Source organism: Balaenoptera borealis (genome assembly GCF_965194805.1).
Source record: "Balaenoptera borealis genome assembly, chromosome: 10".
In the NCBI taxonomy this organism is placed as follows: Eukaryota; Metazoa; Chordata; class Mammalia; order Artiodactyla; family Balaenopteridae; genus Balaenoptera; species Balaenoptera borealis.
Window position 1 is genome coordinate 82,416,373 of NC_138874.1, and position 27,397 is coordinate 82,443,769.

General features: G+C 38.1%; 1 protein-coding gene across 2 annotated transcripts in view; it reads right to left on the minus strand.

Moving 5' to 3' along the window:
• The window catches only part of HTR7 (5-hydroxytryptamine receptor 7), a 671,904-nt gene that overhangs the window by 230,543 nt on the left and 413,964 nt on the right, over positions 1-27,397 (minus strand). The window lies entirely within an intron of this gene.

Genomic DNA, 27,397 nt, shown 5'->3' on the forward strand with positions numbered 1-27,397 from the left:
CTTACATTTCTATACACTAATGATGAAAAATCTGAAAGAGAAATTAAGGAAACACTCACATTTACCATTGCAACAAAAAGAATAAAATACCTAGGAATAAACCCACCTAAGGAGACAAGAGACCTGTACTCAGAAAACTATAAGACACTGATGAAAGAAATCAAAGATGATAGAAACAGACTGAGTGATATACCATGTTCTTGGATTGGAAGAATCAACATTGTGAAAATGACTATACTACCCAAAGCAATCTACAGATTCAATGCAATCCTTATCAAACTACAATGGCATTTTTCACAGACCTAGAACAAAAAATTTCACAATTTGTATGGAAACACAAAAGGCCCCAAATAGACAAAGCAATGTTGAGAAAGAAAAATGGAGCTGGAGGAATCAGGCTCCCTGACTTCAGACTATACTGCAAAGCTACAGTAATCAAGACAGTATGGTAGTGGCACAAAAACAGAAATATAGATCAATGGAACAGGTAGAAAACTCAGAGATAAACTCACACACATATGGTCACCTTATCTTTGATAAAGGAGGCAAGAATATACAATAGAGAAAAGACAGCCTCTTCAATAAGTGGTGCTTGGAAAACTGGACAACTACGTGTAAAAGAATGAAATTAGAACACTTTCTAACCCCATACACAAAATGGATTAGAAACCTAAGTGTAAGGCCAGAGACTATAAACCTCTCAGAGGAAAACATAGGCAGAACACTCTATGACATAAATCACAGCAAGATCCTATCTGACCCACCTCCTAGAGAAATGGAAATAAGAACTAAAATAAACAAATGGAACCTAATGAAACTGAAAAGCATGTGCACAGCAAAGGAAGCCATAAAGAAGATGAAATGACAACCCTCAGAATGGGAGAAAATATTTGCAAATGAAACAATGGACAAAGGATTAATCTCCAAAATATACAAGCAGCTCATGCAGCTCAATATCAAAAAAAAACAAAGAACCCAATCTAAAAATGGGTAGGAGACCTAAATAGACATTTCTCCAAAGAAGATATACAGATGGCCAAGAAGTACATGAAAAGCTGCTCAATATCACTAATTGTTAGAGAAATGCAAATCAAAACAACAATGAGGTATCACCTTACGGCACTCAGAATGACCATCATAAAAAATCTACAAACTATAAATGCTGGAGAGGGTGTGGAGAAAAGGGAACCCTCTTGCACTGTTGGTGGGAATATAAATTGATACAGCCGCTGTGGAGAACAGTATGGAGATTCATTAAAAAACTAAAAATAGAACTACCATATAACCCAGCAATCCCACTACTGGGCATATACCCTGAGAAAACCATAATTCAAAAAGAGACGTGTACCACAATGTTCATTGCAGCTCTATTTACAATAGCCAGGACATGGACGCAACCTAAGTGTCCATTGACAGATGAATGGATAAAGAAGGTGTGGCACATTTATATAATGGAATATTACTCAGCCATAAAAAGAAACGAACCTGAGTTACTTGTAGTGAGGTGGATGGACCTAGAGTCTGTCATACAGAGTGAAGTAAGTCAGAAAGAGAAAACCAAATACCATATGCTAACACATATATATGGAATCTAAAAAAATAAATATTTCTGAAGAAACTTGGAGCAGGACAGGAATAAAGACGCGGACATAGAGAATGGACTTGAGGACTCGGTGGGGGGAAGGGTAAGCTGGGATGAAGTGAGAGAGTAGCATGGGCATATATACACTACCAAATATAAAATAGATAGTTAGTGGGAAGCAGCTGCACAGCACAGGGAGATCAACTTAGTGCTTTGTGACCACATAAAGGGGTGGGATAGGGAGGGTAGGAGGGAGACGCAAGAGGGAGGGATATGGGGATATATATATTCATACAGCTGATTCACTCTGTTATACAGCAGAAACTAACACAATATTGTAAAGCAATTATACTCCAATAAAGTTGTTAAAAAAATAAAATAAATTTTAAAAAAACATGAAAAATTTTGGCAAGTATGTGGAGAAAAGGAAACCCTCCTACACTATTGGTGAGAACATAATTGGTGCCGCTGCTGTGGGAAACAGTACAGAGGTTTCACCAAAAATTAAATATAGAGTCACTATATGACCCAGAAATTCCACTCCTGTGTATATATCCGAAAAAAATGAAAACAGTAATTCAAAAAGATACATACACTCCAATGTTCATGACAGCATTATTTACAATTCTCAAGATATGGAAGCAGCATTAAGTGTCCATCAACAGAAGAATGGATAAAGAAAATGTGATACACAACACACACACACACACACACACACACAAGGAATACAACTCACCCATAAAAAGAACGAAATCTTGCCATTTGCAACAACATGAATGGACTTGGAAGTTATCATGCTAAGTGAAAGAAGTCAGACAAAGATAAATACTGTATGATATCACTTATATGTGGACTATTAAAAAAAACTAGGGAATATAACAGAAAAGAAACAGATTTACAGACAAAGAACAAACTAGTGGTTACCAGTTGGGAGGGCAAAGTGGGTAGACTCAAGATAGGAGAATGGGACTAAGAGGTACAAACTATTATGTATAAAATAAATAAGCTACAAGGACGTATTCTAAAACACAGGAAATACAGTCAGTATTCTGTAGTAACTATTAATGGAATATAACCTTTTAAACTATGAATCACTATGTGGTACACTTGTAACTTATATAATACTGTACATCAATTATAATTCAATTTAAAAAGTATAGATAAATATTATGAAATATTTTTAAGATTTCACTTCTACAACGGTGTCGATAGATATAAACCACGAAACAGAAACTCTTTGTCATCCTCAATTTTTTAAGAATACAGAGAGTTCCTGAGACCAAAGAGTTTGAGAATCACTGGTTAAGACTTAATCAAGACCCATCCACTATAACTAGCAACGTCATTAGACTTCCTAGAAGCACATGGATTTCCGGTTTACAGCAGGATACATGAATACATTTAGAGTTCTGTTAGTCAGGAAAAAGGGAGCATCTGATACAATTACAGCTGTAACTTTCTCCTCCCTCTAGTATGTGCTGCAATGTGTTGGTTGCCATTTGAGTAATTACTATGAGTGCCTTTGTGACATGGCAGCTCTCAGTCTCTCTGATTTCTATGCTCTGCACCTGTGTTCTCCTAACTCCACCCCACGATAGTGGTCACTCCCCCATGATGAGTCCCTTTACCTGTCCTGGCTCTGCAGTCTGATGTTTGGAAACAAATTGAGTAAGGCACTGGGCTCCTCTTATAGCACTAGAAGACTGGCATCATCAGGCCATGATCATTGTTGGTAATTCTTGGTCTCACTGCAGCCAGAGGGGAAAAGTGTGAGAATCAAGAACTGAGAAATATTCATAAACGCAGTTGCATTTAAAGAGTGGTGGCTTTAAATTTTCTTTATAGCAGGAGCTTAGGAGCAGTAAGCTGGTTGGAAAGGAGAGTTTGTGACACTTGCTTTGAAACTACACTTGCCAAGCAAGCATGCAATTGATGTTTTTAATCCATGTTTTATATCACAGATAAATAAAAAGAGAAAAGCTTGGTAAAGATGCTTTAATTCACACATTACTTCAGGTTTAGAAAATGATAACTGTCTATTTTAAATAAAAAAGCCTCCAAGGAGTGACTTGGGTGCAGAGCAGTTGATTGAGAAGTTAAAAGGGGAGTCTCCTATTCCTAACGCATTCTTGGGCAACACCTCTGCCTTGAAGTTAAGGAAGAAAAGGGTCCAGGGAATAAGGTACAATTGATTCCTAAGTCAGAGATGCTAAATAAATAATAATACTTAGAGTAACATGGGGTGAGGTGAACAATTTCTGCTCCTTTTTGTACCTGAGCAACAGGAAAAGTGTGGCAGGCATCAGGGGAAAAAGAATAAACTTTGGTTGGGGACTTAGCTAAAAGGAAATTTCTGCCTGCTTCCAAGATTCAGCAAATGATTTAATAGAGTCCTAGCAAATGTTGAAGAGGGAGAGGATATATGTATACATATAGCTGATTCACTTCATTGTACAGCAGAAACTAACACAACATTGTAAAGCAATTATACTCCAATAAAAATAATAAATAACTGGAAAAAAAAAAAAGGAATACCATCCACAAGACTCTGTGTCGTCACTTGGGAAAAGGATTTAGTAACAGGAGTTGGGGTAAGGGAAAGACATGATGCCTGAGTTTGCTCAGGACTTATCAGTATCAATATAAAAGTCCCTCCACCTAATATTTGATACATTTATTACATAACCGCATCAATTAACATGTGTAATATAATATTATGCTGAGAGCTCTTGTCTTCAGTTTCAGATATTCCCAAGAGTTTCCCAGGAAGCCATTGGAGAATGGTATGTCATCCAACAATATTCTGTGAAATTGATTATCTGGGAAACTCATTACAAATCTCATGGAGCAGTGAACTACAACTTAGTAACACAACAAAAATTATACCTCATGTCTGTGTAGCGTTTAACTCTTTAAGCCTCCTTATCCCCTGTCATCCTCACAACATCTAGCGTGACATTACCTCATGTTATCTTAAAAACAATGTGCAAGATAAGCTTTATCTGCCTTTGAGATATAGGGAAATTGAGGCTTATACAGTTTTAAACAATTTGCCCCCAATCCATGAACAAGTAAGTGCAGGAACATAACTTGAACCCAGGTATGCTAAATTCCACTTTCACGTTCTTCTGCGACATCACAGCTGCCTGCTTCTTGCGAACTTGCCCTACTACATCCAGAAATATGAACGTGGCTTCCAAAGTCATCTAACTTGCCCGCTTCATGACACTCATGTTTTAATATCGAGATGCTCCCTCCTCTCCACCTTCCTCTGGCACTCTGTTGAGCCCATCTGGCAGCACTTATCACTCACTGTCTTGAAGAGCTGGTGCTGTGCACCATGCTTTATCTCCTCTGTAAAGTTGAGGGAAGATAGTGACTAGCCTCATAGATCCTTGTTTTTTTCCAGAGCCTAGCTCAGTGCCGGGCCCATGGTAGGAGCGTAGTAAATCCTTGATCCTGGTTGATGAAATGCTCCAATTACAGCTTTGGAGTGAGTGCCGGGATGGTTTCATAAGAAACTCACCCTGACAGCAAATCAATCATCCTGTGCAATTGTCTCTTTCAACTGAACACAGATATGATCCTGCAGAATATGCCTAAATTCAGCCAGACCAACCAGCGTTCCCAGCCCATTGGGATCATTGGGGCCATTCTGGGAAGACAATGAGATCCACTGCCCAGGTCCCTCTCAGGGAAGGACTTGATGCCCCAACTGCTGGCAATGCTGTCATAAGACACTCAGCTTCAGCCCCTTCAGGGATGGAACTTGACTGCCCTTGCTCCAGGTACACCCTTATCCCTGACTGGGGTTATAAAGGCCTGGGCATCTCAACTCAACCGAGGTCAACCCTGAAGGGCCATTTCAACTTGAGAGCTCCCTGTGGGGTCAGCTGAGGCTGTCACTGGACCAGCATGACAGCTCAGCCTTGCCCTCTGTTCGACCTTCCTTCCTCTCCTCCCCTTCTCAGGTGTGCATCTCAAGTGCTCTCCTTAATAAGCAGCCTGCACATAAACTGCATCTCAGAGTCTGCTTCCTAAGTTCCAAACCTGCATCCTAATTTTTTCCATGATTTGAAACAAATTCAAAACAGGTTCCAAAGGCTCTTCCTTCTTTCTAAATTCACCTTGTGCAATTATAGCCAGCCTGGGTATTGCTTGCTCTCCTTTTCTGTACAGTAAAAATAGCTTTTCTCTGATTATATAAATAATACAGACCCAATATAATTCTAACAAAACATAAAAATAAGCAAGAGAAGTTATATGATTATCATGATAATTGCCTTTAATGCTTCAGCAGCTAGCCTTTCATACATTTCTTTACATATACATACATATACAGTTTTCCAAAATTTGGAACATAAATGCCATTTCTTTGTAATCATAGACCCCGTATATACTGTGCATAGACCTACAACATGTATTATGTAAACTTTTGATTTTACCTACTGTTCCCTCCTGTTGCTCCCCACTTTTTTCTACAAGCCCTAGACACACCACAGGTAAGTAATGTTAGTTACTCAGTGGGTCTCTTCATATTGACTTCTCCATGCTCATATACTTACTTACATACACGTTTGTGCATAGAGACAAGAGGTATTTTTGCCACTGTTTCTTTTTCCAAAATGGAATCATCTATTCTCCTGTGTCTTGCTATTTCACTTAATGTATCATGGAAATTTCTCCAAGTAAAATAGATTTCTCTTGTGGCATTATATTCCACCAAATAAATGTACAAGTTAAACAAATATTTGAACCCTATTTTTTATGAATATGTACATTGTTTCTAGATTTTTTTACCACCTCTGTGTTGTAATAAACATCTTTGTACTAGTGGTTCTACTTCTAAGATATAATTATAGATAGACAGATATCACATACTCACACAGAGAGAGATTTCTTTCCAAAAATGGTGTAAAAATTCACATTCCCTCAAACAATACCTGAGTGTACCCCTTCTCTTGTAATCCCAGAGTAGGTATTATCACTTTCTAGACTTTTTGACAATCTGATGATGATATATTTATATTTCACATTGATTTGTATTTCCCTAGCCACTAGAGAAATCAATGTTTTTCATATATTTATTGGCTGTTAGATTTGCAGGTTTTGATCCTCTCCACGTTTTCTATTTGTGACCTAGATCTCTACTTATAAATTGTTTATTACTAGCCTTCTCAGTATTTTAAACTTTAAGTGGGAGGATATTTGTGAGTTGGACATGAATAGTACTAAGAACAGGGAGGTAGGAGTCGGGGGGCTGATTTGGGACAATAAGCTGAGAAAGAAAATATCGTTGTTGAGCTACTGCTTTGCCCTAAGTGCTTGGCCTACATTAACTGATTCTATTTTCCCAATATCACTGAGAAGTTGGTATTATTATCTCCCATTTTGCATAGGAGGAAACTGAAGCTCGGAATTTTTCAGGAGCCTCTTAAAGTCACTCAGGTACCGATTCATAGCTGGAACTCTGTGAGCCAGAATTCATGTTCTACCACTGCATAGCACTGCTTCCCCCCACACTGGCAATTTCCTAAGCGTGTATTCACACCCACTCCACATAAGGCATAAAGTCCTGCATAAGCTTCTTACGCTCTCTCTACAGGGTTAGGAGAGTAGGTTCTGGGGTACAAGGGTGATAGATCAAGAGATAGTCCAGTATTTCATAAGATTGAAGGGGTATGAGAAAGGATTTATGTGTTAAAATTATATATTATATGAGGCTGCTATGATTTTAGAAACCCCATTTTTGAATGGGACTTTCTCAGGAAACTGTTGCACTGCCAAAGCTTTTTTTTTTTTTTTTTTTTAAGAGCAATGACATAGATATTGGTGTTTTAAGAATTGATTTTTCCTAATTTTGTGGAGTTATCCATCTGTGTTCTCTTGTAGTTCACTGAACTTCCTTAAGACAAATATTTTGAATTCTTTATCAGGAAATTTCTGGCTCTCCATTTCTTTAGGGTCAAGTGCTGGAGCTTTATTAGTTTCCTTTGGTAAAGTAATCATGTTTTCCTGATTCTTCATGATCTGTGTAGCCTTGCCTTGGTGTCTATGCATTTGAAGGAGAAAACACTTCCTTCTGTCTTTTCAGCAGGTAAAGAACTTCTCCTGCTGGGTCCCTTGACTGATGGGATAGCCTCTGGGATCTCAGTCAAGTGAGGCTGGCCCCAGGCCACAAGGCTGCTCTTGGTTCAAAGTTGGATTCCAGGTTGGCAGGCCTGTTACCAGCAGCATGCGTAGGTGTGACTCCCACTGGGTCCTGGATGAGCAGGACTGGGCCTGGGTCACAGGGCTGCTTCAGGATCTATGGTGGGGAGTAGGGCTATCCACACGCAAAAAAGTGAAGTTGGACCCTTACTTATACCATACACAAAAAATCAACTTAAAATAGATTAAAGACTGAAATGCAACACCTGAAATCATACAACTCCTAGAAGAAAACATAGGGGAAAAGCTCCTTGACGTTGATCTTGGTAATGATCATTTGAATATGACACCAAAAGCACAGGAAACAAAAACAAAAATAAACAAGTGGGACTACATCAAACTAAAAATTTCTGCACAGCAAAGGAAACAATCAACAAGACAAAAGGCAACTTACAGAATGGGAGAAAATATTTGCAAACCATATACCCTATAAGGAGTTAACATCCAAAACATATAAAGAACTCATACAACTCAATAGCAAAAAACAAAAAAAACCCCCAACAACTCAATTCAAAATTGGCAATGACCTGAATAGACACTTTCCAAAGACAACAAATGGCCAACAGGTATATTAAAAGATCATCAATATCACTAATCATCAGGGAAAGGCAAATCAAAACCACAATGATATCATCATAAGTTTGTTTTCTATGTCTGTGAACAAACTTATGGTTTGTATAAGTAACACAGATTTACTATATAGCAGAGAGAACTATATTCAGTATCCTGTAATAATCTATAATGGAAAATAATCTGAAATATATATATGTAACTGAATCACTTTGCTGTACACCTGAAAGTAACACAATATTGTAAATCAACTATACTTCAATGAAAAGAAAAAAACAGTTGTTATGGCCTCACACTTATTAGGATGGCTCTTATCAAAAAGTCAAAAGGTAACAAGGGTTGGCGAAGATGTAGAGAAAAAGAAATACTTGTGCACTGTTGATGGGAATGTAAATTGGTACAGCAACTATGGACAGCAGAATTAAGTTTCCTCCAAAAATCAAAAATAAAACTGCCAAATGATTCAGTAATCCCATTTCTGCATATATAGCTAAAGGAAATGAAATCAGTATCTCAAAGAGATATCTGCACTCCCATTTTCATTGCAGCATTATTCACAATAGCTAAGACATGGAAACGGCCTACATGTCCATTGACAGATGAACGGCTAAAGAAAATGTTACGTATACATATATTATTCAGCCACAAGAAAGAAGGAAATCCTGCCATTTGTGACCACATGGATGAACCTAGAGGACCTTATGCTACATGAAGTAAGCCAGACAGAGAAAGACAAATACTGTATGATCTCACTTGTTTATGGAATCTAAAACCAAACCAGACCAAACTCATAGAAAGAGAGAGTAAAAGAATGGTTACTGGGGGTTGATGGGGTGAAGGAAATGGGAGCTATTGTTCAAAGAGTAAAAACTTTCAGTTATACAATGAATACGTTCTGGAGACTTAATATACAGTATGGTGACTATAGTTAATGATTTATTATATTCATGAAAGGTGCTAAGAGAATAGATCTTAAATTTTCTAACCACACAAAAAATGTAACTATGTGAGGTGATGGATATGTTAGTTAGCTTGATTGTAGTAGTTATTTCAATATACATACTTGTAAATACATATAATATATTTCAAAATATATATATACTTGTCAAAACATCACATTGTACACTTTAAATATATACAGTTTTTATTGGTCAATCATACTTCAATAAAGCTGGAAAAAAGGAATTGATTTTTATAGGTTCAGTCTTAATTTGGATGTGTCATCCTTCTTCTTTCTTGTACTACATTGTGATGTCTTATTCAACAAACCTGACAATAGTCACAATGACTCTAATAATAATTATTATCATTAAGATTATAATGGCAGTACTGACCCTAATTCTATTCATACGAGATTTTACTAGCAGTAGTTGTTATTTTAGCAGTGGTTCTCTGGGCCAGCCACTTTCTCATGTGCTTTAACAAGTATTGCTTCATTTAAATGTAAGTGCAGACGAAGTCCCATACATTAGTCACACTAAACCCAAGGAAAAGAAGGACAAGTATGATACATTTAAATCATCCTCTGTGCTGTCTACCACAGTCTTCAACCCCTAAAGCTTTCTGTCCCACCTTGTGGGTCACTGTTGGATCGTCTTACTGGCTCCACTTGCAAGTAGAGAGAGATGGTGACACGTGGGAAAAGCTTGCCGTAAGTAGGTTGCTTGCATACGTTATCTTGGAAAACCTCATGTCTGTTCATCAATCTCTGCACCATAGGGAGGGTAAGAAATGAAACGTGCTTGGCTCCAGCTCCCAGTACTTGCACTAGGAAATTATTGTCTGGTTGCTTAGAAGTCCATATGCTCCTGCTGGGTATTGCCGCATTTGGAGGTCTAAACCCCATAAGTCATACCAAGCACTGCCAAGGACCCAGAGTCACTGTAGCAGAGGTGATTAGGTCTCCATGTGGGAAACAGGCTGCAGGAGGAGATGACTTTCAGAGCTCTGATTTTTTCATCCAAAATGACCTATGGCATACTAAATAGAGAGGATGCACAATTTACCAAAAACTGCTTTTTTACAGCTCATGTATTTCTCCACTGCAGTGCAATTGTAGGTCTTTACACTCTGCTTTCTGCATGTGGGGCTTTTAGTGGAAGGATTAGTATAAGTATTTTATTAACATGCTTTCCTGAACTGGGAAAGACATAGGTCAGCACTCTGGGGCTTCTCTGTTACGCTGGGCAGACCGGTGCCTATGATTTTGCTCATGGATGAAACGCTCACCTTGGGAGACAGAGTAGAAACCAGGGAAGAACTCTGGGCTGGGGATTCTTCTCCTGGCTTCTCCAGTGATTTCCTGTCTGGTGTTCACTAAGTGGCTTAATTTTTCTGGAAGCTGAAAGTCACAAATATACTATAACATGCTGTTAACCTTTCAAATCAACTGCTTAGATTCTTCCTCGATGTGGCAGTTCCATTTTGCTTGTCCTCATTCCATGCCCTTTGCTGGTTGCTAAGACATGCCTCCCGAACATCTTTTATACAACAACGTTCTTCTTTTCCTCAGGTAGGAATTCATACGGTGTACCATTTCTTTGATAGAGTGTAGGTACTCAAGCTCTGCCCCAGCACATGATAACATCAAGTCAGCACAAAACTCTTGTTCCCACTTTCCATGAGCTATCCTGTGATCTCCTTAGGCTCATGAGTACTGAGGGTGTTTCAATACTACATAGAATATGAACTGGAAAATTAGCAGGTGGCGTTACCAAAGTAAAGAAACAGTCCTGTATCTGACCTCAGAGTGGCAATCTGCCCAGGCAAGTTATTGCTGGAAAAGTGATGCTGAGACTGGTCCTCTAATCTGGGCATTGACTATCATGCATCACTGTGTCAATGCCCACTTCAGCTGTCCATTTCCCTGTTCGTGAAAAAGGAGCTATGAGACCCTGTCCAATTCCAAACCCCCCAGGGGTGCTCTTGGGTGTCAGCTAACTTCCAGTCCAAACATTTTTCCTACATTCTGTTTCCTTCAGAGTTTCTACCCTAGACCATTGAGGATGGGTCCCAAAATTCAAAAGGGAAAATTCTGCCTGCTATCCAGGACCTCACAACTTCCAGACACTTCTTTTAAAACACAAACAAGGCTGGGTGTAAGCCTACCCTGATGCAAAGGTGGATGACTATTTCTCTTAGCCATCCAAACTACTAAGTAGTATTTTTACTTTGGACAAAGCACTTGTGCCTTCTGAATGTTGGGAAATAAGACCTGCCTTACCAGCTTGTGGTGAGAATTCAGTGAGATGATGCTAGGAAATGAGGATGACAAAAAGGAATTAGAAATGCTTTATAGGGCTTCCCTGGTGGCGCAGTGGTTGAGAGTCTGCCTGCCAATGCAGGGGACACGGGTTCAAGCCCTGGTCTGGGAAGATCCCACATGCCGTGGAGCAACTAGGCCCGTGCACCACAACTACTGAGCCTGTGCCCTACAGCCTGTGCCCGGTAACAAGAGAGGCCGCAATAGTGAGAGGCCCGCGCACCGCGATGAAGAGTGGCCCCCACTTGCCACAACTAGAGAAAGCCCTCGCACAGAAATGAAGACCCAACACAGCCAAAAATAAATAAATTAAAAAAAAACAAAAAAACAAAAAAAAACTCTAAAAAAAAAAAAGAAATGCTTTATAAATTATAAAATTGTGGCACCAATATTAAGTGTCATGTCATTATTCTTAGTAATAATTTATGTTTAATTTAGTTTATGCATAAATGAAAGTTAGATGAGTTTCCCAACATAATTAATTTTTAGAGCTTTGTTGAGTGATTCTCAGCATTCCTGGGAATATCTGAAACATAAGGCAAGAGTTCTCAGCCAAGTTATATTAAGAGGTGAAATTAGTAGAAACTATTATATGTGTATGTGTGTGTATCTCAAGCATTAAGTGGGTAAATGTCATATAGACATGAAATTCAGTCTGAAATACGGAGACTGAGAAATATTGCCTTCATACCAAATCCCTGTTAGAGTCAGGCTTTCCTCAAATGTCCATGTGAGTTCTTAGGGGTGCCTTTGCTTCCATTTTCAGCTTATGAACATTTTCTAGAACTCTATTAAACCTGCTGAACCATGGATGCAGACAGAAATTAATTTCCTTTGAGCTGGGCCTCTGGAAGAGGTATTTCTCCTCTTGAGTCTACCTCTATCCCACTCCTGCACCTGTGCACAGTGGTCGCTGGCAGTTTCTGTACTCCCCTCCTTCCATGGAAACACTGTCGGCAGTTATTGCTCATCCAATTTACCCTCTCCCTAAGACCTTCTCTAAATTTGCCAGGGAGAGGGAAATTACTCCTTGTTTGTATTTTTGCAATTATTTTTCAAGTTTGGTATCATCTATTCTGCCTTGATAGTCACTTTTCCCCAGTTGGTCTTCAGTGGTCCTCAATGACCACTGAGTTTCCATGGTGCCGTGTTGTCATCATGTTGCAGATTAAACAGCATCAGTGTACCAAGTTGAACCCATAGCTGGAAGAAGTTAATACAGCTTCCCCAAAATATAAGGGTTACTCCCCAAAAGTTATATATTTGAAGAATCTGACTCATGAACTATGTGATCTATATAAGCAGAAACATTTCCTAAGAGAAATTACCATACCACAGTTTTATTTTTCCCTGAGACACAAAGCATGAGAAATAATGTAATTTAGTACAATATAATGCAAAGAATAGACCATTATTCACAAGAAACAGCACATTGCTTAGCAGCTGACAAGAATTACTAGGAGACTTCCTGCAACAGCAATCTACATGAGCAATAACCAAAGAATATAGCTCTTTCTTTCTCTCACCAGATGGCCAATATATACTAACTCAGCTCCATGGGCGAAATCAGAATCATAGAAAATCATTTAATACAACCACTGAGCAGTGCTTCTCAGACTTCAGTTTGCATAGGAATCACTGAAAGAGCTTGCTAAAAATTCAGATCCCTTCACCCCAGCCCCAGAGATGCTGGGCAGGTAGAGATAAAGTTAGAAACTAAGAAAATGCATGTTTAATGTGCACTCCAGGGAACCCTGATGCAGTTGGCCCACAGACCACACTTGAAGCAACGTTACTTCTACATGACAGAGGAAAAAATTGCATTTCAGAAATACAAATGTGTGGGCCCAAGGTCAAAGACCCACTTATCAGCAGAGCAGGACAAGTAATAATTAATACTACTACTAATGATAATAATAATAATGATGATGATGATAATAATAAGGGGGAGTAGGAGGGGAAGGAGAAGAAGAAATTGTTAAATGTTTTATGGAAGATTAGAAACAAATCTCCTGCCTCCCATGCAAGAGGGAGTCCCATCCATCCTTTATCTCTTACTGCCTTATGTACATTTCCTCAACATGCAGGCATCTTTAAAATATTTATTGAGTATCTACTATAATTAAGACACTAAGAGTAAAATGTTTAAAGACAGAACCTGGTCTCATCCCTCATGGAGCTTACAGTATATAAGTATTTATAGGAACAAGGAAGTATATAGAATAAAAACAATGAAAGAAATGATTTGGCTAAAGAAAAAAGTCCTTAAGGATCCACTCAATATTTACGGAATTGGTGTAATGATAATGAGGAGAGGTATTTCACATAATCACTTATCCATTTATTCCTTTATTCCACAAATATTTATTAAGTACTTATTTTGTGCCAAGCACTATGCTAGGCATCAGGGATGCAGCAGAAAATACAAAAGATGAGGTCCCTGACTTCTTGAAGGGTGATTTCTAGTGGACTGAAAAATAGATAATTAATGATTAGCCATATAACTAAGCAATATAACGATACACTAAGAAAAGTGCTCCAAAGGAAATAAATAGGACAATGCAACAGGGTAAGAGGAGGAAGGGGCAGAGATAGTTTCAACATGATTGCCAGGGAAAGCCCCTGAAGGGACATGACGTTCTATCTGACACCTAAAAACCACACAGGAACCAACTATGCAAAGATCTGGTAAAAGAACCTCCCAGGCAAAGGGAGTAACAAGTGCAAAGGCCTGGAGATGGGAGTGAGCTTGTAGTAGAGGAAGGCCAATTTGACATCTGATGGGAGGGTAGAGAGTGAAAAGGAAAGTGGTATGACATGAGGTCTGAGCTGCAGCCTGGAGCCAGGACCTTTGGGGACATGCAGGCCACAGTAAGGAGTTTGAACTTCATACAAAGTGCAATGGTCAGCCATTAAGAACAGAGATTAGATTACTCAATTTGTATTTTCCACTCACTGGATAAAGTGTGAAGAATGAACTGAAGGGGAGGATGAACATAAGGAGGAAATGCAGATTAATTATAGTTAAATTATAGATAAAAGTGTACACTGGGGACACTGATTTTCATTTTAAGTAGGTTTGACTGTGTGCACAAGTCCTCTTGGCCTAGACAATTCAGCACAGACTGCCCAGCCTGGCAACCAAGAACATCCACCTCATGTCCCAGGCAAATTGTTGGATTTATCTTGCCTACCTGCCTACCAACCAGATTGAACTGCCTGTTCTTCTCCAGTTATCCTTTCCGTGTCCAGTGCCATGTTTATCCTCATTTTATTCCCTTCCATCTCAGTTTGTTCTCACCAAAGTTCTCTTTATGTAAACTTGAGGCCTTACAAATGTTTCCTCCTTCATAAAACTTTTTCTCATTCAGATGCAATCTCCTTCTCCTTGGAAAACACATTTCAATTCACAGTTATGCCCAACATTACTGCAATTTATTTTTATATCTCTCTATCCATATTAGATTGTGAGCTGCTTGAGGAAGAAATAAAGTCTTGTCCACTTTTCATTACCTATGATGCTCTGTACCAGGCCTCAGAATGGAGCACAAGGAACCCTATAACCTGAACTTGATTAAGAGCCTCGTTTCTGATTCTCACCTACTACCTGAATTCATGTTGTTCTACTTGAAGTTCTATGGAAAAAACTATGCCGTGTAATCACCTGGGCCTTCATTCTTACTCTGCCATCTGCATGATCAACTCTAACTGGAATCAGTTGGAGAGTTCAAACACCAGGAAAAGAATGTAGGAAAAATGGTGTGTAAAAAAATATCGAAGAAATAACTCACAAAGAAATGCTCAAAACCTACTTTTCTAGAAGGAAAAAACCCACTGAAGGCTCAGCTTAAAGACTGAAAAACTCTTACTGAGGCACATGATTCTTAAACTCCAGAAATCTGTGTTTAAAGAGAAGATCCAAAAAGGTCCAGAGAAGAAAAATATATAGATAATTTACAAATAATCAGAAATAAAAATACTCTCAGATTTCTCACCACAAATGCTGGAAGATAGAGAACAACTGAGTCATGTATTTAAGTTTCTGGGGAAAATTATTTTCAGCCTGGAATTCCATACTCAATGCAACCATGCTGGATGTTTAAGGGCAGAATAAAGACATGTTCAGACACAAAAGGTCAGAAAGCTACCAGCAGGTGTGCTTCTCCAGAACAAGCAGTATTGTATCAGGAAACAAGGGATTTAGCCCAGGAGAAAGGAAAAGGAGAGACAAGGAAGATATGTCTAGAACAATGGTAGCGGGAAATTCTGGGATAAAAACTGTGAAGCAGCTCTAAAAATTGAGTATTTCAGATTGGGTAGAAAAATAGATTGTTTTCAACGGGGAAAAAAATTGAACTGATCAAGATTACCTAGTGTGTTTGATCACAGTGAGGAATCCCACTCAGTCAGAGAGTATGGACTAGCAGTGATAAGCATATGGAAAACAAAACCAAAAAAAAAAAATTGCAATTATTAATTCTATAAAGTAGGCAAGAAAGGAAATGTGATCATAATATATTAGGTGACTCAGCTAGAAATGGTATTTTCATAATCATGATGATGTAAACACTGAATATTGATTTAACCAAAAATTCTGATATAATTGCATTTGAGTGAATGAGGGGAAGGGAAGTCCATTGAAGGTGGTTGGAAAATGAGAGTTAAATATTAGATCTCTCTACATCAAGAGATAAACTAGAATTTTTTAAATTAAGAAATATACATATACACATATATATATATATTCTTTTTCAGATTCCTTCCCCTTACAGGTTATAACAAAATACTGAGTATAGTTCCCTGTGCTATACTGTAGGTCCTTGTTGTTTATCTATTGTATATATAGTAGTTTGTATCTGCTAATCCAAAACTCCTGATTTATCCCACCTCTCCCCTTTCTCAACCTTAAGTTTGTTTTTTACATCTGTGGGTCTATTTCTGTTTTGAAATACTGCCAATACTTTCCTCTTTATAAATAAGAAGTCAACAACATACAGAACAATGTGTTTCACTGTCTTGAGAATAGTATACTTTGCCAAGTGATGATCTGTTGTAGTAAGTGACCCTGAAGATAATGATTTTGAAGGTGTTTGGGCAGTTTTTATAGAGTTTAGAGCCAGAAACTCTATAATTTTGGGGTACGTGAAATTCCTTTTTAAAAAACAAAAAATTCTTGCTACTTATCTAGACCACAAAGTATGATTAGCCAAAATACATTAATTTATTCAGTCATTCTTTTACTGAATGACCACTAAGTATTAGGCACACCACATGGAGCCTAAGTACAAAGGGAAACCTTAAGTGGAGTAGAGATGTGATCAGATTTGCATTTTAGAAGATCCTGGCTGCTGTATGGACTTGACAAGACTCAGTTAACAAATACTGTATTGAAAACTGGAAATTTGCTGAGAGAGTAGATTTCAGGTTCTCTCTCTCTTATGTCATACACACACACATATATAAAGGTAACTATGGGAGATGTGTTAATTAGTGATCATTTCACCTTGTATATGTATACCAAATCATTATGTTGTATACCTAAAAATATACACAATTTTTATTAAAAATAAAGAAATACATATTTTTAAAAGAATTATAGTGTGAAGGTACTCAGATGGGGAGGAGCATAGATTTTTTTGAAAAAAATCTTGTTTAAAAAAATGAAGGATTTGTAAACATTTCTATCCATTAAACTGAGGACTCAGATGACAATCAAAATGCTGAAAGGAAAATTCCCATCGTATCCAGATGCAATTCAGACATAATTATATTAGCGTAACTATTTGAAAAACTGACTAAATTTTCTATTCGTGGTGTTGAGCTCATGCCTGTAATCGATGAATCTAATAAAGTTGCATGATCATCAAAATATGATTATCAAAAACACATACAGGCAGGGAGATTGGTTCAAGATGGCGGAGTAGAAGGAAGTGCTCTCACTCCCTCTTGCAAGAGCACCGGAATCACAGCTAACTGCTGAACAATCATCGACAGGAAGACACTGAAACTCACCAAAAAAGATACCCCACATCCAAAGACAAAGGAGAATCCACAATGAGACAGTAGGAGAGGTACAATTACAATAAAATAAAATCCCATAACTTCTGGGTGGGTGACTCACAAACTGGAGAACACTTATACCACAGAAGTCCACCCACTGTAGTGAAGGTTCTGAGCCCCACGTCAGGCTTCCCAACCTGGGGTTCTGGCAATGGGAGGAGGAATCCCTAGAGAATCAGACTTCGAAGGTTAGCGGGATTTGATTGCAGGACATCAACAGGACTGGGGGAAACAGAGACTCCACACTTGGAGGGCAAACACAAAGTAGTATGCACATCAGGACCCAAGGGAAGGAGCAGTGACCCCAGGGGAGACTGAACCAGACCTACCTGCTAGTGTTGGAGGGTCTCCTGCAGAGGCAGGGGGTGGCTGTGTCTCACCATGAGGACAAGGACACTGGCAGCAGAAGTTCTGGGGAGTACTCCTTGGTGTGAGCCCTCCCAGAGTCTGCCATTAGTCCCACCAAAGAGCCCAGGTAGGCTCCAGTGTTGGGTCACCAAACAACCAATAGGGAGGGAACAGAGCCACACCCATCAGCAGACAAGTGGATTAAAGTTTTACTGAGCTCTGGCTACCAGAGCAACAGCCAGCTCTACCCACCACCAGTCCTTCCCCTCAGGAAACTTGCACAAGCCTCTTAGATAGCCTCATCCACCAGAGGGCAGACAGCAGAAGCAAGAAGAACTACAATCCTGCAGCCTGCAGAATGAAAACCATAATCATAGAAAGACAGACAAAATGAAAAGGCAGAGGACTATGTACCAGATAAAGGAACAACATAAAACCCCAGAAAAACAACTAAATGAAGTGGACATAGGCAACCTTCCAGAAAAATAATTCAGAATAATGAGAGTGAAGATGATACAGGACCTCAGAAAAACAATGGAGGCAAAGATCAAGAAGATGCAGGAAATGTTTATCAAAAACATAGAAGAATTAAAGAACAAACACTTGAAGAATTAAAGAACAAGCAGAGATGAACAATAAAATAACTGAAATGAAAAATACCCTAGAAGGACTCAATAGCAGAATAATTGAGTCAGAAGAATGGATAAGTGACCCAGAAGACAGAATGGGGGAAATCACAACCATGGAACATAATAAAGAAAAAAGAATGAAAAGAAATGAAGACAGCCTAAGAGACCTCTGGGAAAACATTAAACACACCAACATTCACATTATAGGGGTCCCAGAAGGAGAAGAGAGAGAGAAAGGACACAAGAAAATATTCGAAGAGATTATAGTCAAAAATTTCCCTAACATGGGAAAGGAATTTGCCACCAGGAAGTGCAGAGAGTCCCAGGCGGGATAAACCCAAAGAGAAACATGCCGAGACACACAGTAATCAAATTGACAAAAATTAAAGACAAAGAAAAATTATTAAAAGCAACAAGGGAAAAACAACAAATAACATACAAGGAAATCCCCATAAGGTTAACACCTGAGTTAGCCAGAAGGGAGTGGCACAATATATTTAAAGTGAGGAGAGGGAAGAACCTACAACCAAGAACACTCTACCCAGCAGAGCTCTCATTCAGAGTCAACGGAGAAATCAATAGCTTTACAAACAAGCAAAAGCTAAGAGAATTCAACACCACCAAACCAGCTCTAAAACAAATGCTAAAGGAACTTCTCTAAGTGGGAAACACAAGAGAAGAAAAGGACCTACAAAAACAATCCCAAAACAATGGAGAAAATGGTAATAGGAACATACATATCAATGATTACCTTAAATGTGAATGGATTAAACACTCCAACCAAAAGACACAGGCTCACTGAATGGATACAAGAACAAGAGCCATATATATGCTGTCTACGAGAGACCAAATTCAGACCTAGGGACACATACAGACTGAAAGTGAGGGAATGGAAAAAGATATTCCAGGCAAATGGAAATCAAAAGAAAGCTGGGGTAACAATATTCATATCAGATAAAATAGACTTTAAAATAAAGAATGTTACAAGAGCCAAGGAGGGACACTACATAATGATCAAGGGATCAATCCAAGAAGAAGATATAACAACTGTAAATACATATGCACCCAACAAAGGAGCACCTCAATACATTAGGCAAATGCTAACAGCCATAAAAGGGGAAATCAACAGTAACATAATAATAGTGGGGGACTTTTAACACCTCACTTACACCAATGGACAGATCATCCAGACAGAAAATTAATAAAGAAACACAAGCTTTAAATGACACAATAGATCAGATAGATTTAATTGATATTTATAGGACACTCCATCCAAAAAGAGCAGATTACACTTTCTTCTCAAGTGTACACAGAACATTCTCCAGGATAGATCACATCTTGGGTCACAAATCAAGCCTCAGTAAATTTAAGAAAAAAGAAATTGTATCAAGCATTTTTTCCGACCCCAGTGCTATGAGATTAGAAATGTTACAGGAAAAAGAACGTAAAAAACACAAACAGGAGGAGGCTAAACCATACACTACCAAATAGCCAAGATATCACTAAAGAAATCAAAGAGGAAATCAGAAAATACCTAGAGACAAATGCCAATGAAAACACGACAACCCAAAACCTATGAGATGCAGCAAAAGCAGTTCTAAAAGGGAAGTTTATAGCAATACAATCCTACCTCTCAAGAAACAAGAACAATCTCAAATAAATCATCTAACCATCAACGCCTAAAGGAACTAGAGAAAGAAGAAAAAGCAAAACCCAAAGTTAGTAGAAGGAGAGAAATCATAAAGATCAGAGCAGAAATAAATGAAAAAGAAACAAAGAAAACAATAGCAAAGATCAATAAAATTAAAAGCTGGTTCTTGGAGAAGATAAACAAAATTGATAAACCTTTAGACAGACTCATCAGGAGGGAGAGGACTCAAGTCAATAAAATTAGAAATGAAAAAGGAAAAGTTACAAGGGATACTGCAGAAATACAAAGCATCATGAGAGACTACTACAAGCAACTCTATGCCAATAAAATGGTCAACCTGGAAGAAATGGACAAATTCTTAGAAAGGTATAACCTTCCAAGACTGAACCAGGAAGAAACAGAAAATATGAACAGACCAATCACAAGTAATGAATTTGAAACTGTGATTAAAAATCTTCCAACAAACAAAAGTCCAGGACCAGATGGCTTCACAGGTGAATTCTATCAAACATTTAGAGAAGAGTTAACACCAATCCTTCTCAAACTCTTCCAAAAAATTGCAGAGGAAGGAACATTCCCAAACTCATTCTATGAGGCCATCATCACCTGATACCAAAACCAAACAAAGATACTACAAAAAAAGAAAATTACAGACCAATATCACTGATGAACTTAGATGCAAAAATCCTCAACAAAATACTAGCAAACAGAATCCAACAACACATTAAAAGGATCATACACCACGATCAAGTGGGATTTATCCCAGGGTTGCAAGGAACCTTCAATATACTGAAATCAATCAATGTGATACACCATATTAACAAATTGAAGAATAAAAACCATATGATAATCTCAATAGATGCAGAAAAACCTTTGGACAAAATTCAACACCCATTTGTGATAAAAACACTCCAGAAATTGGGTAAAGAGGGAACCTACCTCAACATAATAATGGCAATATACAACAAACCCACAGCAAACATCATTCTCAATGGTGAAAACCTGAAAGCATTTCCTCTAAGATCAGGAACAAGACAAGGATGCCCACTCTTGCCACTATTATTCAACATAGTTTTGGAAGACCTAGCCATGGCAATCAGAGAAGAAAAAGAAATAAAAGGAATACAAATTGCAAAAGAAGACATAAAACCATCACTGTTTGCAGATGACATGATACTATACATAGAGAATCCTAAAGATGCTACCAGAAAACTACTAGAGCTAATCAGTGAATTTGGTAAAGTATCAGGATACAAAATTAATACATAGAAATCCCTTGCATTCCTATACACTAACGACAAAAGGTCAGAAAGAGAAATTAAGGAAACAATCCCATTCACCACTGCAACAAAAAAAAATAAAATACCTAAGAATAAACCTATCTAAGAAGGTAAAAGACCTATATGCAGAGAGCTATAAGACACTGATGAAAGAAATCAAAGATGACATAAACAGATGGAGAGATATACCATGTTCTTGGATTGGAAGAATCAATATTGTGAAAATGACTATACTACCCAAAACAATCTACAGATTCCATGCAATCCATTTCAAATTACCAATGGCATTTTTTTACAGAACTAGAACACAATATCTTAAAATTTGTATGGAGATACAAAAGACCCCGAATAGCCAAAGCAATCTTGAGAAAAAAACAAAAACCAAAAAAAAAAGCTAGAGGAATTAGACTCCCTGACTTCAGACTATACTACAAAGCTACAGTGATCAAGACAATATGGTACTAGCACAAAAACAGAAACATAGATCAATGGAACAGGATAGAAAGCCCAGAGATAAACCCATGCACATATGGTCACCTTATCTTCAACAAAGGAGGCAGGATATACAATGGAGAAAAGACAGTCTCTTCAATAAATGGTGCTGGGAAAACTGGACAGCTACATGTAAAAGAATGAAATTAGAACACTCCCTAACAACATACACAAAAATAAACTCAAAATGGATTAAAGACCTAAATGTAAGTCCAGACACTATAAAACTCTTAGAGGAAAACATAGGCAGAACACTCTATGACACAAATCACAGCAAGATCCTTTTTGACCCACCTCCTAGAGAAATGGAAATAAAACCAAAAATAAACAAATGGGTCCTAAGGAAACTTAAAACTTTTGCACAGCAAACGAAACCATAAACAAGATGAAAAGATAACCCTCAGAATGAGAGAAATATTTGCAAACAAATCAACGGACAAAGGATTAATCTTCAAAATATGTAAACAGCTCATGCAACTCAATATCAGAAAAAACAAAAAACCCAATCCAAAAATGGGCAGAAGACCTAAATTGACATTTCTCCAAAGAAGACATACAGATGGCCAAGGGGTACATGAAAACCTGCTGAACATCACTAAATATTAGAGAAATGCAAATCAAAACTACAATGAGGTATCACCTCACACCAGTCAGAATGGCCATCATCAAAAAATCTACAAACAATAAATGCTGGAGAGGGTGTGGAGAAAAGGGAACCCTCTTGCACTGTTGGTGGGAATGTAAGTTGATACAGCCACTATGGAGAACAGTATGGAGGTTCCTTAAATAACTAAAAATAGAATTACCATACGACCTAGTAATCCCACTACTGGGCATATACCCAGAGAAAACCATAATTCAAAAAGACACATGCACCCCAATGTTCATTGCAGCACTATTTACAATAGCCAGGTCATGGAAGCAACCTAAATGTCCATCAACAGATGAATAGATAAAGATGATGTGGTACATATACACAATAGAATATTACTCAACCATAAAAAGGAACGAAATGGGATCAATTGTAGAGACGTGGATGAACTTAGAGACTGCCATACAGAGTGAAGTAAGTCAGAAAGAGAAAAACAAATATCATATATTAATGCATATCTGTGGAACCTAGAAAAATGGTACAGATGAACCAGTTTGCAAGGCAGAAATAGAGACACAGGTGTAGAGAATAAACATATGGACACCAAGGGGGGAAAGCTGGGGTGGGGGTGGGATGAACTGGGAGACTGGGATTGACATATATACACTAATATGTATTAAATAGATAACTAATAAGAACATGCTGTATAGCACAGGGAACACCACTTCGCTGTACAGTGGAAACTAACACAACATCGTAAAACAACTATACTCCAATTAAAAGAAAAAAGAATAAATGTAAAAAAATAATAAAAATAAATAAATAAAAACTATTTAAGCAGCAAAAAAAAAAAAAAAAAAGAGCTGATGGTAGACAAACCTAGGGTGGTGACAGTGGAGATGAGAAGTGTATTCATTTGAGATATATTTTGGAAGTGATTATCAATATTTTTGGTGGTTAATTGGATTTCAGGATTGACAGAGTGAGGTACTGAGGATAATTTCCAATTTGGGGCAACTGAGCAACTAAGAGCATGACAGTGCTGTTAACCGGGATGGGCAACAGTTTCATTATTGTCCCACATAAGGATCTTATTTATGCCTCTTCCTCAAAGCAACCAGGTTTTCAATCCATTGAAACCTATAAATGAAGCACCTAGGAACTTCAAGGACCATCAAGACTCACTTCTTGACATTTTGGTTTTGACTCCAATGAAAGGACACGGGAAAGGGTGTCTATTCATGCTTCTGCTCAGATAGACCGTAAATAAATGAAGTTAGTTTGGGGCCAGAATTTTTTGTACCGATAACTGAAAACTGTTCTTTCAGTTTCATTGTTTTCCTAGGACTCTAGTAGGATATTCTATGACTTCCAAATTCTAATTGTGTCCCTACTGAGCTGGCTGAGTGTCTGACTCTGTTTCATAACCCCAGATGACACACCCACAGCTCAGGTGGCACCAACCAGAGCAAGTCCAAAGTTCACCCTCTGAGTAGTATAGAAAATGCATAGATTTCCTTTGGAGCCTTATTAAGAAATAATACAGTCCGTTGTCAGGAAGATGTAGAATATATAATCAGAGTCCATGGTGGAATGGATAGGGTTGCAATATTCAGTTGAAAATAACCACAGGAACCATAGGAGTCCACAAGATTAAGGAAGCAGATATACCTGCTTTATCACGTTGGGGATTGTTCAGTTGGCCGGAGAATAACTGAATATTTTAATCATCTTCAATTCCACTTGTTCTTGTGAAAGCCAACACTTTAAGGTGAAACTAAAATTTGAATCCAGTTTGCAATGACAGACTCTATTGTGAAGAGATAGGTGATCAAAATGGTGGAGAAGAAACAAGAGGGGTTGCAGAGGAACAATGTGGGATAAGGAGCAAGCACTGACTTTTGATCCAAACCAGCTGGCATTTCAAAGTCTGTCCAGGAAACAATTTGAGAAAACATCAGGCAAGTAACTGAATATGTTATTCTTGGGCTTAAAAAAATCAAGTATGTCTTGAAAGTCTTAGGGGAAGCATCTTTTACCTCTCCTATCAATAATATTTAAAACACCATCAGCTTCTTAAGGGATAATGAATGTGTCAGTGCCAAGCTATGACCCCAGATTCAGACTCCAGATGGCCTCATTCTTTCCACTATAAGCGTTAAACAGTCATTTACCCCCTAGGTCCTTTTTACCTTCTCCATTGTATTGGACTTGCCGGGACTAAGCTAAGGAAATTATTAGCATTACTCTTGTCAGCTTTAGGTAAACAAGACATTTTTCTCTCTGCTTCTGTGAGAGGGTGTGTATGTATGTGTGTGTCTCCCAATGGACTTGAATGACAAAAAGCCTTCCAGGAACTTCCAAAGGGGTCAGAAGAAAATGAAATAGAAAAATATTTCCCTTATGCACAAAGGTTTCTGAGGTTGAATAAATAAGAACATTTTAATAGAGAGAAATAAAGGAATGTTCCAGCCATGGGGAGAAATCTCATGTGGGGGTCTTTTATAATATTTGTATTTATATTCAACATAGTTTAACAAGATAAGAAAGCAGAACATAAATACCATTGAAACCTCAAACTTCTCACACATTTTGTTATCCTTTTCGGAATTTCTTTAAATATGAGAATGTGCAAGCTCCTATCACAGTTGATTCTTCAGGAACCGCAAATAACTCAATAAGAAGCAAGTATAATCTACCTGGGTTAAACACACACACACTTATTTTTCTCTACATCATGTCCATGAAAATACTCTAAGTGTCTGACTAAAGTCATTTAAATTCTAGGAGAGCCTTCAAACTAGACATTAAAGAATAGGTTCGGTATACTTCAGCTACATAAACGTTTTCTTAGCACTGTTCATGCTTCATCTATATAAGTATATCCTCAGCAGTCCTCAGGCATATCTCACAAAAAACTCATTTTTATTTCAACTTCTAAGGAATTACAGAAAACTTCCTTTCAGGCTTTCAAAACTATGGCATTTTGTTGTGCAAAGTATACCCCCCACCCATAAACAAGGAACATGCCTGAACTTTGAGTTGCCTATGAAATGAAATGGGTCTGACATATATGGAACTTTCATTCAATATAATTTATTAAAGTTTCTCACTCCTTTGGATCACAGGTCAATGTTCATTAGAGACTTGTTGGAACCCCCACAGTCCTCCCACCCCCCGGGGATAAGGAAACATATTGTCATTTCAACAGTGCTCCAAGATGTGTTTTGATGAACATTGGGTTTATAGGTCTTCTGGGGATATTTCAGTGTCAATATTTGGAAAGCAGCAATTCCTCAGAGCCAGTCATCCTTCTAACACATGTAAGAGTCATATTTTTTGGGGCCACTTGGTTTGCACTCATGAGCTCTTTAATCTTCTAGAAGTTGGGACGGACATCAAGCTGACTGTGCCGTATGAGAAAATCATCTTTCATTCTCTCTCTGCTCTCTTTCACTGTCTGTATCCCTGTTCTGGGGATCACTCCAGGAAACACCAGTACCCTGGGCTGGTTTGGGCTGTACAGAATCTTGCCTCTGTTCCTGCCTGCCCCCTTGAATCATGTAATCAGTATTCCCAAGGAGATACACCCAAATCAGGTCCCACACAGACCAATCCGACCAATTAATATGTCATGATATTAATGATGGACAGTGGAATAATAGGTCAGATTAATGCCAGCGTGTTCTCAGAGTCCCTAAGTGAATCCATTCTGTTGACTACCATTCTGCTCACTATAATCAAGACCAACTAGACAATGAATTTAAAATAATAACATATGTCACCATTCTTCCTGTCCTATGTCCATGGCAGACAATTATAATTGAAGGACTGTACTTTCCTAAGGAGTAAAAAGAGCCTCAAAATCCTTTGCAGCACCCTACTCCAGGCAGCCAGTACTAATATGCATTAACTATCCATTGCTTTGTTTAAATTACCCTAACATGTTGGTTAGTGACCAAAATCAACAAATATTTATTATCTCACAATTTCTGTGCATCAGAAATACAGGCATAGCTTAGCTGGGTGCCTCTGGTTCAAGATAAAAATTCAACTGGGTTAGGATCTGCCTCTAAGCTAACTCATATGGCTGGAACAGACCACCTTAGGTCTTTGTTGGTCAGAGACATGTCATCCTTATCACATGGTCCTCTCCGTAAGAGAGCTCACAACATGGTTCTTGACTTTCCTTAGAGATAGTGAATGAGAGGCAGAGAGTATGAAGGAGGTAGAGAGGAAACCACAGCCTCATTGTAACCTAATCTCAGAAGTGACATTCTATCACTGTTGCTGTGTTTTATTTGTTAGAACTGAGTCACTAGGTCTAGTCTTTATTCAAGGGGAGGGGATTACACTAGGACATGAAAACCAGGAGGTGGGGATCTTAGAGAGGGTCTACTGCACTGTCTAGCAATCTGTCAGATTAGACATGCAACATGAACTTCATTCTATAAATTATTGTTAAATAATTTCAACTGAAGGCATAAAAAACTTGAATTTAATAATCGATCAAAAATCTAAAATAATAGCCTTTCTTGAAGCTATTACTTTAAACGGATGCATTTCTTTAGCTTCTCTTAAAAAATCAACTACCTAAATCTGGAAAATAGCTATTTCCTTTAGAGTTCCAAAAAAACAATACCAGGTCTGTGATGAGATATCCTCTTGTAGATTTAAAAGTGTAACAAATAGCCATTTATAAAACCTAGGAGAATATAAGA